The sequence below is a fragment of the Cygnus atratus genome, chromosome 10, assembly GCF_013377495.2.
Source record: "Cygnus atratus isolate AKBS03 ecotype Queensland, Australia chromosome 10, CAtr_DNAZoo_HiC_assembly, whole genome shotgun sequence".
NCBI lineage: Eukaryota > Metazoa > Chordata > Aves > Anseriformes > Anatidae > Cygnus > Cygnus atratus.
In genome coordinates, this window is record NC_066371.1 from 4,644,598 (window position 1) to 4,661,719 (window position 17,122).

The 17,122-nt window shown below is 41.7% G+C and overlaps 1 protein-coding gene across 25 annotated transcripts in view; it reads left to right on the forward strand.

The window, feature by feature from the left end:
• The window catches only part of FOXP1 (forkhead box P1), a 370,718-nt gene that overhangs the window by 148,917 nt on the left and 204,679 nt on the right, over positions 1-17,122 (forward strand). For 24 of the 25 annotated variants that reach the window (XM_035547093.1, XM_050712861.1, XM_035547101.2 and 21 more), the window contains one exon: positions 3,648-3,713. The exons of the other annotated variant lie outside the window; for it this stretch is intronic. The gene's annotated coding sequence lies outside the window, so the exon portion shown is untranslated. The remainder of the gene's footprint in view (positions 1-3,647; positions 3,714-17,122) is intronic. 25 annotated transcript variants of the gene reach the window in all.

Here is a 17,122-nt window from a genome sequence, read left to right on the forward strand (position 1 = left end):
TTTGATTATCAAGTTTTGATATTTTAAAGCTTTCAGGAAAACTGCTAGTTAATATTTTAATCAGACATTAAATATATTTCAGCTGATCTTATCTAAGAAAAATTAATGGAAATAAAAATTCAGAAATATTTTTTGTTGCACTGTCGTGTGTGTGTGTTCTCTCTCTCTCCCTCTCTCTCTCTCTGAATAAAAAGTGTGCTTTCTAGGTAATGACAGGGAGATTCCCTCTCTAGTTTAGGTTTCCAGTAATGATTTGTGGGCTTCTCAGGGCTGGAGACACTGGCAAAAAAAAAAAAAAAAAAGTGAATAGTTTTAAGCAGGGAAGCAGTTCAACTGATGTTCTTCTTTCCTGTATAAAATTACTTACAGCCAGTTTGTGTGGCTTCAAGTTCTTTGTTAATCTATTTCTGGCTATTCTATTTGGATGCTAATAAAAATGTTGCTCTCTTATTTTGAACTTTATTCTGCAGCACTGTCTATCTCTGTATATTCTTCATATTTTTGATTAATTTGGCTTTGCAGTAATCACTTGGAGTTGGGACTCCAACCCACAGCCTCAAAATTACCTCCGTGTCCTGATGGAGGAGACCACTAAATTGAATAAGTGTTGTGGGATCAAAAGTGTTAAATGGTCTGACCCAACAGCAGGTAAAATGGCAAAGCCCTCTTCTCTTTTTGTCTTGTCCCGTGGTACCGAATGAACAGGACCTGATCCAGAGCAACAGGGGGTCTTTCTCTTAAAGCCAGCTGAGAACATCATGGCACTGGCTCAGGTCGTGATCTTTTTAGGATTGTTAAGGGTTGTCTTTCCAAAACCCCGTTGAAAACAGCTATTATAAAAAGTACTTCTGTATTCGAGGATTTCAGAGTGCATTAGAAAAACATTTACCCATCTTGCAGATGGGTAAACTGAGGAGCTTGGCGAGCAAATCCGATGTTTTCAGGAATGTCTGGTAAAATCTGACCAGAACAAGTAGTTTTGCATGGACTTTTCCCTGTGTGTAATCCCACTTAAACCGGTGGGACTGTGTCGCAGGCATTTGGAGAGCTTCCCTCAACTCATGAGACACTATGACCACTAGTGCTCGCAAAGTGGATTTTTGTATGTGGTTTGGTTTTCTATTTTAATCATCTTGAGGGGAAATATGAGTATAGTGAAGTGTCTTGCTTTGGTAGGTTGGGATTTTTTCTTTGTTTGCTCCACACACACACTTGCAGTGTTGATGGTACTTTGTGTTTATCTTAAAGACAGCGTGATGGAAGGAATGTGTGTTGCACACATCAATTCACTCACCCATATAAACATTTTCAGGAGGAAAGTCTGTATTTGTATTTCTACATTTTGAGATACTCAACTTTTAGACTACTAATGAGAAATTTTCACAGGTGGGAACAGCTGTCTCTGCTGCTCATTTTAATTTCAGTGGTACGTTATCCAAATTTTTTTTTGAAATTCAGGTAGCATACAGAGCAACTTAGACAACTAGAAACGAAAGCAGCTCAGGTATCAGTCAGTGACTGATTCGTGGGAAGAGCTGAAGTACTCCTGAACCCTCATTGCCTGTTGACCTTTGTAGACCACGTTTGTCTCCCCTGAGTTAATGTTGGGCAAGTGTCACCAGGTTTCCTTGGGGTGTGTTTGTTTCGTATATAACAAGCATGTTTAGAAAAAGTTACCTGTCTCTTACAGCACTACCAAAAGATTTATTGTGTGCACTTTTCATGCAGACGTGTAATTTTCAGCAGTTTCCTCAAAAAGTACATTTTAAGGTTGGTTCTTTTGCTATCAGGAAGAGTCAGGGTAGAAATGAAGTCTGCTTGCAAAATACTGCCAAATAGAGATCTGACTGCCAAATATCCAGAAAATTTATAAAATAGATAAATATGAAAAGGGTTTAAAGTGTCAAATCCAAGATAACCCCTGCTGCAAAGCAGGATAAAAGCCTTTATTGTTGCTAATCTAAGAGCACATCAGATGTCAAAGGTCATGTATTTTACATAAAAGATGTATTGTTTTACATACTCTCAGGAAGGTGAGACCCGACCTACTATGATGGAGTAGTGTTATGTCCTTTAGAGTGCAGAATCGGTGCCTTACATGTACCAGCAAAGCACACAGAGCTTCCTATGCAGCAGACATGTACACAGCTTGGCCCCTGATCTTCTGGTATTTTGTTGCAAGTACTGTGAAAAAAAATATATCTCAAAAAAAAAAATAAAAAATGCCAGTGAGCAGCAGACAAAAACAATATTTCATTTCAAGGTAACCTTTTTTTTTTTTCTGGCTAAAAATAATCAGTTTCAATGGTAAAGAAGTAATGCCTCATTCTCATTGTGAAAATATTTTTCCTTCCAAAATAAATGGCAGATGAGTACATTTTCTTTTGAAATAATTTTGCGAAGATTCTGATTTTTCCCAGAGGTTGATATTTCACTACTTCAGTAAAAAGCTTCACCTACTGATGTAAATGGCATAACTTACCATTTGGTGAGTTTCACAAACACCCCCAAAACTCCACCTCACTGTGTGAATTTTATGAAATGGAGTTTCACGTAGCACTGTCTTACACATCCACATGTCACTGACTTTCCGTTTCATATGATGTCATCTGTGTCGGCAAATTATCACATATTTCTTTCTGGCTTTAGTATATATTACTCTGCACCCCTGCAGCAGAACAATTAACATTTCAGTGAAATTGTTATAATTTTACTCTACTAAGGTATTTGGTCAATTGATGTGGAATTAATTCTGAATGCTGTTAGTGGTTTGAGTGAGTAACTTGATCTAAATTAATAAACAAATGTTTTTCTTTTCTCTTGTACCATATGTTGATCCCAATTACATGAACAGAAAGTGGCAGATTGTCATGTTTCTTAAAAGATTACATACTCTTTTGCATAAGAGAGAGTACACAAGATGCAGTAATATACAGGGTAAAAGAAAACTGCACGTGCTGTTTTCTCCCTCCTACTTTTTATAAAGATGCACTTTAATTATTTCTCTCTCTAATACTCGCTGTTCTTACCACCTTGGCGTATTTGGTATGCTCTGGTTATGCTTAACCAGAAGAAATCCCAAGACAGTAAACAACTTTTTGAATTAGGCATGGAAGATGCAGCTAGTTTCAAAAGCTTATGGAGGGCTGTGTCTCTATAGAAAAGGATGAAAAAGGATAGGATCCAGGAGCTAAAATAGACATGGTTACAACTGGTCTTAAAATGCCTTAAGTAAGGAGAACCCATTCAGACAATAGTCAGATTTCTGAAACAAAGGACTGAACTCATATATTATTCAAACTAAAAATAGATTGATAGACATCAAGATTAGGAAAGTTTATGCTAGAGAACAAAGATGTCTCATCTCCATGTTCTTATTTTTTTCTCCCCCCTTTCTTTTTTTCCTTCCAAAGACCCAGTTGTTCTTGTTGAACTGAAGAGCCTCACACGGGCTGGTACTGATAAGCAGCAGCCCTGTGACTTGATTGTTTTTATTAACTCTCTCTGAAAGTCATTCACCATTAAACACGATTAGATTCATTTGTTGCTTTATTTATGTTTGTACTGGCAAATGTGGTGCCAATGAAAATGGGTGGTGTTGCTGACGCTGACCCTGGTAGTCATGTGTGTTACCTTCTCTTCTGCAGGGTAAGAAGAGTGACTTCTTTGGGTGGCTGTAGCTGAAGATTGCTTTACAGGAGCAACTGGAGAAGGTAAATACAAATACTGTTGTACACATAGTTTCTGAAGCATGTCTGAACCAAGGACCTGATCCTGCAACCCCCATGAATGTGCTTAGTAAAGCACAAGTAAAGGCTCCTCTGGCAGCGTGGATGAGAACTGTGAGGCTGGGCTCGGCACTGAGCTTTTGGAGTCACTGCTGTGCCTTAAACACGTGCTTTGCCTGGGAAGTCAATGGTTTAGGTGCCTGGTTTCATTCCAGGAGAAAGGCCTCAAAGATGCCCTTTTGGGCTTTCAGCCACGTGCTGTGCGGGCTGTCTGAGGACTGAATGGAGCCTCTTTGTGAGTGGGAAGGCCCAGCTCCAGTTCCTCTTGGTGGCCGCATGGCCAGTGTTCATGGGTGCAGGGCTGGGAGCCGCAGCAGCTCTGCCCTGCATTAGGATCCCCTAGCTGGGGCAAATCCCTGGGGAATGAACGGTCAAGTTAGCTGCAGTGCTGCTTCACCCTGCCTTTACACTCCTGGATTTACAGCAGTGCATCGGAGAGCAGAATTTAGCTGTTAATTTGATTGCTTATTATCACTGCAAGAATTAAAACACATGCTTTTTAGGCTTTTGGAACACAGTAAAAAGGAAAGAAATATCACTCTCTGCAAAATGATTTTTATTTAAAGCAAAATGAAAGTCTCTTCCTTCTAAATTAACTCCTCACCTCTCTTCTGGTCCAAAGTTTCGAGTTGGAAAGGAATATTAACATCACAAAAGTGGTGATTCATAAAATTAACTTGCAGAAGACAGGAGTAACGCAGATCAGTGTTTGGTACTGAAGGGTGTCATCTGACGGAGGTTCATATGGCTGCTTTATAATCACCTTCTTTCAGAAATTAATAGTCGGTTAAGCACCATAGCAACAAGCAACACTGATGTAAGCGCTGAGCAGTGGCTGCTGTTCGCTGTGATGTCAGTGTTCGTTAGTACTGTTCTCTTGACCTTGTTTGAATATAAAATGGTGATTTCATTTTAAACTTAGAATTTTACGGAGTGACTAAATGCATCAGAGTGAATTAGAGCTATTTTTATTTTTAATTTTATTAAAATGTACTTCAAGGGGGGAAAAATGTCCCTGTTCTCTTCTGTTTTAAATTAAAATAGATCTGAGGACGATGTGGGTTTTTTTTTCCAGTTCTTTGTTGCCAAAAATATCTATTTAGTCAGGATGAAATTCATGAAGTTCAAGTGAATAGTGCAGTCCTTGGCCATCCCCATGATGTGTGGAAGCTGTATGATATATGCCTCTCTTCAAGATCTGAATATCACAGTTTTCGCTTGTTTGTTTGTTTTCTTAATGTTGGATCCCATGGAATATTAGATGCATTTCAGCTATTGAAGAAAGAACAGATCCTGTAGTTTAAGATGGTGCCTCCTTGCCCAGCAGTGATGTTCCCCATGTGGGTTTCTGTGAAGAAAGGAAACAAATTAAGTCGCAGGTGCATCAGACTGCCTCAGAATTTGTGGGATTCTTGTGGAGCCATGGTTGGTGTGTGGTCATGATGCTACATGACCTGGGAAAATCAAGAAATTTGGTCGTGATAAATGCAAAACGCTACCGGTAGACCTGTTTTCAAACTGCAAAACAAAATTCACAACCTAAAAATAGAGTTTTTCAGTGCATCTTTTAATGGTAGGACTGGTTTATGTGACAAGGTATGGATTTGTCCTGCTTCCACTGCTATGTGGGGTGCTCTTTCCAACAGAAAGCTATTTGCTCCAGGGTCTGTCCATAATCTTGCAAAATGTTTCATAAAATAAAGCCATGAGTGATATGTGGTCTAAGAAACTGGATGTCAAATTTCAACTGGGTGAGAATTGAAACTGCCGAGATAATAAACCATGAGAAGAGGAGATAGTAATGGAAATAGTGATAGAGTCCTAATTAGAGCCGTGCCACTGAAACAGGGAAGGTTAAGGGTTTGGTTGATTGAGTTTGAGCTCAATTGCTTGATAGCTTAATTTCAGGTGAAATCCCATCTTCGGAGTTAGCAGTTAAGCCACTCAGTGCGGTTACAGAGCAGGACTCTGTACTCCTTGAGGAGCAGCCGTGTGGCCCCGAGCGCCCCAGAATGGCGTGCGAGCCTGGCCTCGGGCATGCGGAGTGGGATGCAGGACAGACCTGATAAATAGATTTTTATACTTGTGTTTTGTTTGTTTCTTTTTTTTTTTCTCTCCTGTCAACTCCAAAGAGCTCTGAACAGAGGCACAAACTGAATAGATACAGCAAGGGGCTTTGATGGTTAAACCTTCAGAATTAAGATGTTTACATTCTCCTTTATTTAGCACTGTTAGGCATAATGCCTAATTATATACCAGTTTTTCCTCAAAGTAAGAATTTGAATTGAAATGTTTGATTTGGGGAGAAGGGAGGGGAAATGTATTTTTACAGAATTATGGACAATAGTGTTAGTTTTCCAGAAGCATTCATTTGTTTAAATGTATGTAAAAGCATTTTCAATAATCAAACACAATTCAGCGAGCATTGTAAATCAAGGATAGCTTGCATGTTGAAAAATTGAAAAGTACAAAACATGCTACTAAAGTTGTACATTACTGGTAACAAAAGACACATGCAGACTTTAAGATAGCAAAGATAGAATCCTTTAGAAAAGCCTTAACAGGGAAAAAAATCAACACAAAGGATTTAGCAAAGTTACACTTAGTTTAAAATTCCAAATCTTAATGCTTGCCAGAGTTAAATGTTGATTAAATGTCGATAGTAAAACAGAAGCTGCCTTCTGTAAATCAGTACTGGATGAGATGGTCAACAGATAAATCTGTGGGTCTGAGCTCTAACTTTGTGTGTGTGTGTACATATATTTATATATATTTTCTCCCTTCCTTTCAAGTCAGGAGAAAGGTCAGAAGGATTTTTTTTTCTTAAGCTCAGTACAAAAAATGGTTTGCACAGTTTGTGTGGAAAACAAAGTGGTTCTGGCACCAAAAAAATAATTTTTCACCTGGAATCTCACCACTTTGTTTCATCAGGAAGAGACAGTTCTCAAAACAGGTTGGCGTGTTGCTGTGCCACATCTTCGCTGGCCTCTGCATGCATCTGCCCCTTTGTATCTTGTGTGATTCCTTAACAGGAAGAGCTCCGGACAAAAGTTAAAACCCTGAAACAGACTTTAGACGCAAAGTTTCTTTTTGTGAAGGACTTAATAGTGTGCGCAGCTTCTCCGCAGTGCTCTCCTCACTGATGGCTTTCCAGGAGACGTGCTGGTGAGGTCCTCAGTCTAGTTGTCTGTAAAGGCTGGTGACAGCGATACTTGCACCTCAGGCAGTGGGAAGTTGGTGGGGATGATGTCTACTCTACTGAGTTTGGCACCTTGACTTTTCCTGCGTTTGGCCTAATGGTCTTAAAGCATATTGCGGCACAGAAACAGCCATTGTTCCGCAAAGATGCAGTGTGTGGCTGTTCATAGGCCTTCTGAGTTTGTTGTGGTCATAAGTACGTGATGGAGCAGACAACCTGCTTCTTCGAGATTTCCTCCTGTTTTCTCTGCAACAAGCCCAAATTACATACGGCCATACTAGAAATATTTTTCCTCAGTGCTTATAACACAAACACAGCTAGTAGGAAGTAGGAATCTGGGAGGCCCTTCTCAATGTCTGCTGCGGGTGGGGTGTTGGTCATGTGGCTGAAGCTGTCGGTGTATGTTAGGACACAGCTAAGACTGGCTTCATTTAATTTCTCATTGTGAGAAGTTGAAATACCCATCTTGCCAAGACCTTTGAGTTACTCAAACTGGAGAGTAAAATCTGGTGCAAAGTCTTTCTGTAATCCGTAATAATAGAAATCACAATATTGCCTTCATGTTCTGTGATAAACCCCCCAAAAAGGTTGTGTGTGGACCTTTGGCAACACAAACTGTTTCAAGACCTTACCTTTTTTAATTAAAGGTTTATTCCAGAGATGGGTGAAGCTGTGAATTTTCTGAAGCAATTGGGTACAGAAGATTTAGAAAATAGATTAAGACATTTTGGAATAATTTAGAAGTATTTGAGCAAATCTCATTAACATGGACCACTAGCATGCGGTATTGAAGACTTCAGAGATCTGTCAGAGGAGTTCTTTCTGTGCTATTGTCTGCCAGCATTAGCAATCTCAAGAGAACATCATTCTTTTGTTTGCTTTTGGCCCATTTAGCTTTTCTTCTTCTCCTTAATGTTCCTTAATGTATTATAAATCTTCAAGCGGGCTGGTAGAAAAATATGTTTCTCAGCTTTAAGATAGTCTGTGACAGGTTTTGATCCTCTTACCTGATGCTTCTGGACCAAATCCTTCTGGTCTTCATGAAGAATGCTAGAGCGAGCCAGATTTGTCCAGTATTTTACATAATCTCGCAGTGTTTCTTCCGTTTAACTTATGTAGGTGCTCAATATGATCTTCAGTGAAATGGCAGTGCTGATTTGTATTACCTCATACATTCACCGTACCATTATTTGCTTCAAACCTGTGAAGATCATGAAGCACAAGACTGAGTGGTTCATGTACACCTCTAGACTGTGTCCTTGCAGCGATGGGCAGGGCTGTTGAAGGTGTGTGGCCTGTGCCATTTGGGAAAGGATCGTAGCTTGGCCGAGGAAGGAATTGCGAGCAGTGTGGGTAGGAACAGCACCGGTTGTGTTACTCCAGAGCCCAGGAGCGGGCTGCAGATCAGGAAGCCTGAGCTTGTGCTCTGTCATGACCACAAAAACAGTAGCGATGGGAAGATCCAACTCTAAACAACCTCTCTCTGAGTCAAGGGTTGTGCTAAAGCTTGCCCCTGTGCCAGGGAGGCTGCTGGGCTGGTGAGGGCCGTTTGCTGAGGCCCGTGGGCAGCATTGCGGCCTGCTCCTCAGCGCCAGGGCCAGAGCCTCCGGGAGGCCACAGGCTGGAGACCTGCCCCGAAACACCCGTGTCGTGAAGGCGGTGCATGCTTCTGCTTTACAAAATCTAAGGATGTGAGCAAATTACACCAGAAATAGATCCGTATTGCATATTTCATATTTTATTTGGTCATCTCTGAGGTCATTGCCTGTTGCCTTCCACCACGCCAGAAGTATATCTTCCGGCATGCGTAACTTACGGTCCTACAGCGGTAGCAACGATATTTTACAGTGGCAATGTTACAAGACCAGTGATGTCAGTGGGCATTACAGGAGGCCACCCTTTTATTTGGTAGCTCATACTGAAGCCAAGGCATTAAAAAAAAAAAAAGTTTTTGGCCCTGATTGCCTGCCCATATTTCTCATTGCAACGTATGAAAGCATTTTTCACTGCTGCTAATGGCAGGAACTTCAGACGCCACCTCCAAGATGTTTAATTGCTAAGTGTTTCTCCCAGTGCAATCTGTGAATTTTAATTTGGGGCTCTCCCACCTCTGCCGGCCATATACTTTGCAGTGTGTTTTGCGTAATACTGCTTAATTGCTCAAAAGGGTCATTTCTGACTCTGAGCTCACTGTTTATTTTTTTAGTAGGGTAGCACAAACATTTGGACATTTTGTAACCAAGACTCTGACGTCATTTCCATTGCAAACCATTAATATCAGTAGTTTATAATACGGCTTTTCAGAATACATTTTGTTGAAATATGATGATGTCTTATTTTGTTTTAGAAAAGTAGAATTGTTTTCTCCTTTTTTTTTTTTAAACAAAGATAAATTGGTATCTTTTGAGTAATAGGTCAACTTTCTTCTCCTGTCGTACCCCTTTCGTTATTTTTAATAGCCCTTGTGTTTATCCGTATTAGTTGTAAGACAAGTGTTTCATTTAATTCTCTGACATGTTAAGGGTCAGTGGATCCCACTGATGGAAGGAAACGTCTGTGGAAGGGCACAGCATTTCCTGCTACTAGGGCACTTCCACCAATGGAACAGTGGGATACAGGCATGACATTACTAATTGTTTGTAAAGATCTTAGAAATAGAAAGTGCTACATTTAAAAGCCAACAGCAGCATAAATCAATAATATAGGCAATGAGACCATTTCCTTTTTTCAGGGGAAGGGGGATTTTTTTTAACCCCTTTTTAACTGGAAAAACATCATGCAGTTAATTTTACAGCTTGTGTTTCCTCTATAGCTGTCATCAGTCTTCCTTTAAATTTTATTCCAATAGTAGGGGAAGATAATTTTTATTGTTTTTTGTTTGTTTTTAAAAGCTTTATTGTACACAATTGGAGCACTGTTAAAATGTTATTATTGGAAAACAGCTGAAAAATGGTTTCTGAAGAAGCACAAATTCTTTTGCATCTTTATTTGTCTGAGGTCTGATGTCCAATGAGAAGTAAAGTGTGCTTTTATTGTTTGTTTCCCTTTTGTCTTAAGGAGGAATAGATGATTCCTTTTGGTCCTACTTGCATAGAGTATTCAAAGCTCTGAGCTCCGTTTTGGAGAATGTTGAAATAAACCCACAGGAGGTCTTGTAAAAGTTGTAAGAAATTGTAAGCATGTCTGCTGAGTCAATTATATGAGACAAATTGCCAGGGTAAGGCTGCGAGGTTCCAAACTTATTTACTCTCTGCCATCCTTAAAACAATTCATTTTTGCCTTTGATTCCACAGCAGATAAATACATGTTTTGGAGGAAAAAAATTATATTAATTAGACAAAATATTATTTAAAACTTAATTTTAATTTTAATTTAAATATTATTTAAAACTTAATTTGTGTTCTTGTAGTTAAAAGGAGAATTTGGCCTATCCTTCTTCTGAAAGTTGGAAAACTGAAAAAATACAGTTTAAAAATGCAGACTTTGGCTTTTTAAAACTTCTTAATGAGACCTGAGTGCACGAGGCAGTATTTCTTAGATCATTTGAATTTTAATGTTGAAGTTATTCTTTAAAAAACAAAAAACACAAATCCCAACTTGAATCTCTGAGGGCATTCACAATTTTTTTGCCGAGTTTATTAACCCTGTAAGGAGTTCCAGAGAATTGCTTAAAGAGTAGCGTAGATCCCACGTGTACAGTGTGTGCTGGCTAGTTCTCTAAACCTTTGTGTGGTCAGCATGTCGTATGTTGATGATACGCAGGCCAGCTGGAGCATTACTGCTCCGTGAGCTGCCATGGATAACTCGGTTTGAAATACATCCCGATCAACTGTAGTATTTCCTAGGTACTTGGTAAGGTCCACAAGTCCAGTAAGGGCCCTTTCCTCCTTTCCCAGGCTCTGCTTTTCCATCCCTGTCAGCACGGAAAGCTTGGAGCAGAGCTGGAGAATTGGTTGGGTTTGACAGGCCTGGCTCCTGCTGAGCTCGTGCCGTGGTTCCCAGTCGGGCAGGACGAGGCAGCGTGGTGCGTCCCCGTATCACACTCACCTCACCGCTTGGGGAGCTTGTCTTTGAAGCTGCCCCGCAAGGAGCTGCTGGACGGGAATGCTTTTAGTGAATCTTACGCTCTTCTTGTATCTGAGGGGTAGATCTGTGTGTGTCTGTCCAACCTGGACATCTGATGGGCTGCCGCAGGGGAGCAAACTCCCTGGTTGATCCATTGCTTGGGAATATTGGCAGTCGGTAGGATTTTGGTGAGGTGTTGATGCTGTTTGTCCCTTAGATTTAATCTGTTCTTTCCAAACTCCTTTCTGCTGTCTTCTCTCTCAGATAGCGGTGGGCATCTCAAGGTGCATGCAGCGAGGGGAGTGCTCGGGGCTTCCCACCAAACGCTACGCGCTGCGCTACGGCTACAGGGGCACCTGTGCCAGGGAGAATGAGAGATTTTCCCATGGGAAGTAATTGGTAATTGAAGTGATAAAAGATGAATGTGATTACGTCTGGCACCTCCTCATAGCTGAACTGGTGGTTGAGCTTTAGGTTCTGTTTCTATTCCAGAAGTGATTTCTGGTGGTATTGCCACGTGTGATTGTGGACCTTGGGAGAAGCGTTGAAAAACAGCTGCTTCTCCTTATTCTTGCCTGTGCCTCCTCCACACGAGCTGCAAGTGCCAAGGCTATAAAACTGTGAAGAGAGCTGCTCCATCATAAGTTCATGTACCATCAGCTCCCCTCTACCCTTCACTTGAATCTCCTCTCCTGTCTGTCTCCACTCTTAGGAAGAGCACTGCTGCTATCGGCAGCGTTACGGGACACTGGGGAGCCTGCAGAGGGCAGACCCCAAAGTGCTTCCCTGGGGGGCCCTGGCCTCTCCTTCCCTGGTGATCCCACTACAACTGTATTTGGCCAGGCACAAAGTCCCCCAGGAGCGAATGGGACATTGCCCATCTGCAAAGCTCTGCCCTGAAAGGCGAAGGAGCATGGGATAAGGGGTCTTCATGCTCACCTTCATTTAGGGCGATGGAGGGTGGGCTGCTAGTAGAGCGGGAGGAGGCTGTGTGGGAACCGGTGGGGTGTGGGAGGCAGCATCCACAGGACAAAAAGCTCTTTCCAAGAGAAGAGTTGAGGGGAAAAAAGGTCTAGACAAGCTTTGTAGACATGTGAGGAGACCTCCTTTTGAAAGCTATCTGTATACAGTTATACCTGATAATTTTCCCAGATTTTCTCCTCTGTCATTGACATCCTGTCTGGTCACTGCCCATGAAGAGCGATCTGTGGCATCATCTGGGTAAGACCTTAGTATATCTCTGTGGGAGAACTAGAGTTTATCATAGTTTTATATTGGGTTTCCCTCAGCATGTAACTGGATGCATTAATAGTGACATGATCCCGATGTGACCTGGACTTTAATGGGTTTGAACTTGGAACTGTTAAAACATTAAGAAAAAGCCCTTGCTCCCTGAGTGTATTCAGCAGCTGCTTTTTATATGCAGAACCCTGAGCTGCAAAGGTTCAATGGCGGTGTATTTTCAACTTTCAGATGAAAAGGACTAAATAACTGCCAAAAACTGGGCTATTTCTCTCCTGATGCAGATGTGTGACTGCCAGGACACACATACATCAAAAAGACAACGTGCCTCTGAGCACTTTCAAACCTACTGCTTTGTTTTGTTTTGCTAGAGGCAAACAAAATGTCAACCCCCTCAGTCTTGGGAGAGGGTTTTTGCTGGTAACGTGTGCTTCTCTCAGGGCATGAGCCCTGGAGTCAGGATTTGGGGTTTGTTTCCCCACCTCTGCAGCTGAGTCACTTCGTGGCACGGGTACTGTTTGTTCTGGACAAAGCTTTCTTACTTTTTTCTTGACTTTTGTGTGTTGCCAGCTGTGCATGATGTACCATCCAGAATATACTCTTTATCGTGTGTCAAACCTTAACTCTGACAGCAAAGATGTGATTTGATTTTCCCATCTGCAGTGAGAGCCAGGTTTGTCCCCCACCCCCTCAGACGGACCTTGCAGGTGGGGTTATCTGTCTGTTGTGTTTTCAAGCAGCTGACAAAGGTACAAATTGTTCCTTTTTAAAAAACAAACAAAACCCCTGCATGGCCTAATTTCTCTACAGTTTTAGAAAGTGGCCCCCATTTCTCTCCTGCCTGGCCATGTACCTAGGAAGGCTTCTTTACCAAGTTTCCACTTGAAAGGAATTCCATTTGCAAAGTTACCAGCTACCTAAAAACAGATGGCCATAAGGGAAGGACTAACACCAGACTGGCTTTAATAGTATGTGCAGAGCTGCGCAGTAATGAGGTAGAAGTTAGTCACCTGCCATCAGAGCCATTTCCACGGAACGATGATAGAGAGACCTGGAGTAAAGATGTCTCTTTGGAGAGCTACTGACAGATTTACTGACCACCAGTTCAGGCTGGATCACCGTTTCTTTTTGGTATTAAGAGTTGCCATGCATCGACGTTACTTATTAAATTGTTAGATTAGGACCAGGCAGGTCGTTGTGTTGTAATATGTGGGTGCTGTGTGGAGAAGTGAGCCTGCCTTGCCCTGTTCCCTCCTTCCAAAAGCCAGGGCAAACCTCTGCTTTGGGGTATCCAGCTTCACAGAGTAATAATGGCATTATGTTTCATGTGTAATACTTTTATTTTACTGGGGATGTAAATCTTTAGGCTATGGACCACTGCTTTGGTTCAGATTTTTCTTTAAAACATTAATGAGCGTTTTAGTTTTGGGAGAGAAAAAAATTCACAAGTAATGATGACATTGTGTAAAAATGTAGCAGCTAATGCATATGTTCTGCTGGTTTGCGTTGTCTTACAGGAACATCATTTTTGCACATCACTATTAACAATGCAAACACCCTGAAATGCTAATAGCACTAGTAAGCTTTTAATTCCATGGAATTTATTGCTTGCTGTATTTCCATGAATTTATAACGCTTTGATTCTTAAGAGCCCCATTTAATCAGTTTTGCCTGGCACAGAACATAATAAACAACTTGCTGGTGCTAAAGTGCCACATGGGGGAGGCTGCTAACAAGAAAGTTAAATGCTTCTGCCACTAGCAGTTTCTTCGCTGTATTTTTCATGAGCTGTTAGTACCAGTAATGTACTTTGCTAGCTTTAGAGCAGTGGTTAAACACAGTGACAAACCAAACAGCACTCCAGTGCTGTAAACACCCAAAGCAATACCATTTTTGTTCAGAGCTACAGTTAAAACCAGACTCGAGGCTCGGTATTATTTTATAGTGATCAGTGATTTTTATAAAAGGCCTTGTTTTTCTTGATATCTCAATGTAGGACTTCTAGGAATAAGTAGTGAATGGTATTGATCAAGAAAAACAGCATGTGGGGGGTGAAAGAGTCGAAATGTCTTAAAAAATAGTTCTTGTTTGTTTGTGCTGCTTGACCATAAAAGTATAAAAAGACTGTCTTAGTAGAAAAATACCAGGTTATCAAGTGCTTTAAAGCAGAAAATGTCATTTGAGTCTCAAAACTGCACCAACTTTATATAATTACCCTTTTAATTATCCCCGGTGGCCCATGAAATTTCTAAAATAGAGCATTAAGAGTTTGATTTACTTACATGTTGCACTTTAGTGTTACACTCTTAATGAATATTGTTTAGTACTAATGTCAAGCAGAGAGTGCCGAGTGCTATAGAGAGGTGCGTGCTGCAGAGCTGGGTATTCAGGTGGGAATTGTGGAAACTCCACCTTGAATGAAGAGTATGTATGCGAGTAAAGCAATGTGCTGTAATTTTTGTTGCCTGAATGGAAACTGTATTGATTTTATCCTCTGCATGCAAAGTAGTTTACTATATCTTCTTTATTCTGCCGTGCCAGGGACGTGGCCGTTTTGAAGGCATTTATTTGGGCCTGGAGAGCTTCCATGTGCCCCCAGTTTCTGTGTCAGCTTCCTCCTTGTTAAGGGAGGACAGTTGTGTCCTTCCTCCAAAGGACCAGAATGTGGAAACAAGCTCTTTAATTTGCTCTTAGGAGCTACCTGGTTTAGCCCGTGGTAATGGCAATAACACTAATCAGCGTTTGATGGGGAGTTTCTGTGGGGTATCCAAACAGCATTTATTGCCAAGGAATTGCTAGAATAAGCTTGGAGAAAATGTAATGCGAAGTGTGGTCTTAAAATGCAGGTGAATTAAACAGGCATCTTCAAAGGTGAACGGAAGCATCAGTGAACGGTGATGGTAAAAACAAATAAAGCAGAGTCTGAAGGAGTAGCTAACAGGAGGTAATAGCTGGTGACCTCTAAATGTTTGGTACCAGTCTGAGTGAGGTGGAGACTCAGCAGGAAGTATTTGCATTTGAAAATGGTCATAAAATGCTTGCAGATGATGGTGCGATCCTCAGGATCCATCCTCTGAAAAGCTGGGGACAGTCTGAGACCGTGGGTGAATGACTCTCAGAAGGACGGGGTGATTTCCTCTCACTTCACGTGCCACTATTTCCTGCCACGTTGGAATTCAGCAAGTGAGCTGCCAATTAAGAACAGCATACAAGTGCTGGTGTGGTAGGTTGAACAGTGGTACAACCACTCGGGCATCTCTGATACTGCACGTGATCAGATGCCTCCAAAGAGAGGGAGAAAAGCCTGAAGTTTTACTTTCCTCCCGAAAAATGAGAGTTTTCCTGTACTGACTGTCATAACATTCCTAGTATTCCTCTTACATAGATGTGCACCGATTTCATTATCCTGCTAAGCCAGGAGTTGGACTCGAGGATCCTTGCCAAGTCCCTTCCAACTCGGTATATGCTATAATTCTCGGAGCACCTGAGGTCTTACTGCGCCTCCAGATTTCTCAGACCAATTCACGTAGTGGTATCTTAATTTGTTTTTCCAGTTTGTGCATATCCCTGTACATTGGTCATATTTCATTGATACATAAATATTGTAGTTGGAGGAGAGAAACAACAAAGACCCGTCATTTCCCTGACTTCCACATGGTTCAGAAAAACTTTGGGTTCAAATCCTGGCTCATATAAATGGCAAAAATATATTTAAATCCCAAAGGTGAAGATTTTATAGTACAATTTTTTCTTAAAGTAAACAAAAGTTGTATGTTTGGTGTACTGCTAAAATTTGGAGAGGCAAAGTTGCTTTAATTGTTTACGGAAACACATTTCAGGAAACGGATTTCTGGAATTCTGAAATTTGAATTTATTTATATTTGAAAATATCTTGTTTAAAAAAAGCTCAAGGGAACAACCTACGAAGAGGCTAATTAAGCTTTTTTGTACAACGCTGAGCACAATGGGGCTCCTTTTTTGTTTGTCCCGAGGCCCTGCAATAATAAACAAAATTACTGCTAATAATTGGGAGGCTCCATTTGAAGTCGTGCTGACTGCAGGACGCGGGCAGTGTCAGTTTTCAGTAAGTGCATCAAGGCTGACCTTGAACTCGTGGCTGCTGATAAGGGCAGTGCAACAGCCCCGGCGTATCTGCGAGTGCGTCGCAGCGCTCAGCACTGCTGCCGTCTTTGCCAGCGTTTCTCCTCTCCTTGCCTCGTGCCCTTTCTGCGGCCGGGGCCGGTGGCGGAGCACGGGGCGTAACTTCCAGCCGCGGTGCCGCACCTCGCCCGGCTGCTCCCGCGCTGTGCCGACCAGCACGGCCGTGCCGATTTCAAGAGGGGAGCACGGGAAGATAAATTAGTTGTAACAGAAGTGGTTATTTTGGCTCCGTTTTATTTCATGTGGTATGTTTTCTGTCTCCTCTACCAACGTGCACGGTGCGTCACTCCCTTCCGCTGGTGTATCTTCCTAGATGCGTGTGGTATCGCATCACGCTGGTCGTAATGCACCAGGAGATGGTGGAAGGCAGCGACTTTTGTCTATTTTTTTGCTACTGCGAGGGTTGGAAGCTTGCCTGAAAGCCAAGTTGCGTGGCAGGAGATTACAAAACGTTTAGTTTCCAAATCTGATTTTTCCCTTGTGAATTTTGCTTGCTTGCTCAAAGACAAGATGCGTCTTGAACAGCCCCGACTGAGGTGGTGCTAATAACCGTGTTGGAAAATGTCCTGTGGCTTGGAATAACAGCTGCCTGGGAGGAGGACGCTCTGCCACAACAAGTGTACTCCTGGGTGCAGTGTTTCAGGAGCAGTTAGTGCGCTTTCAGTCC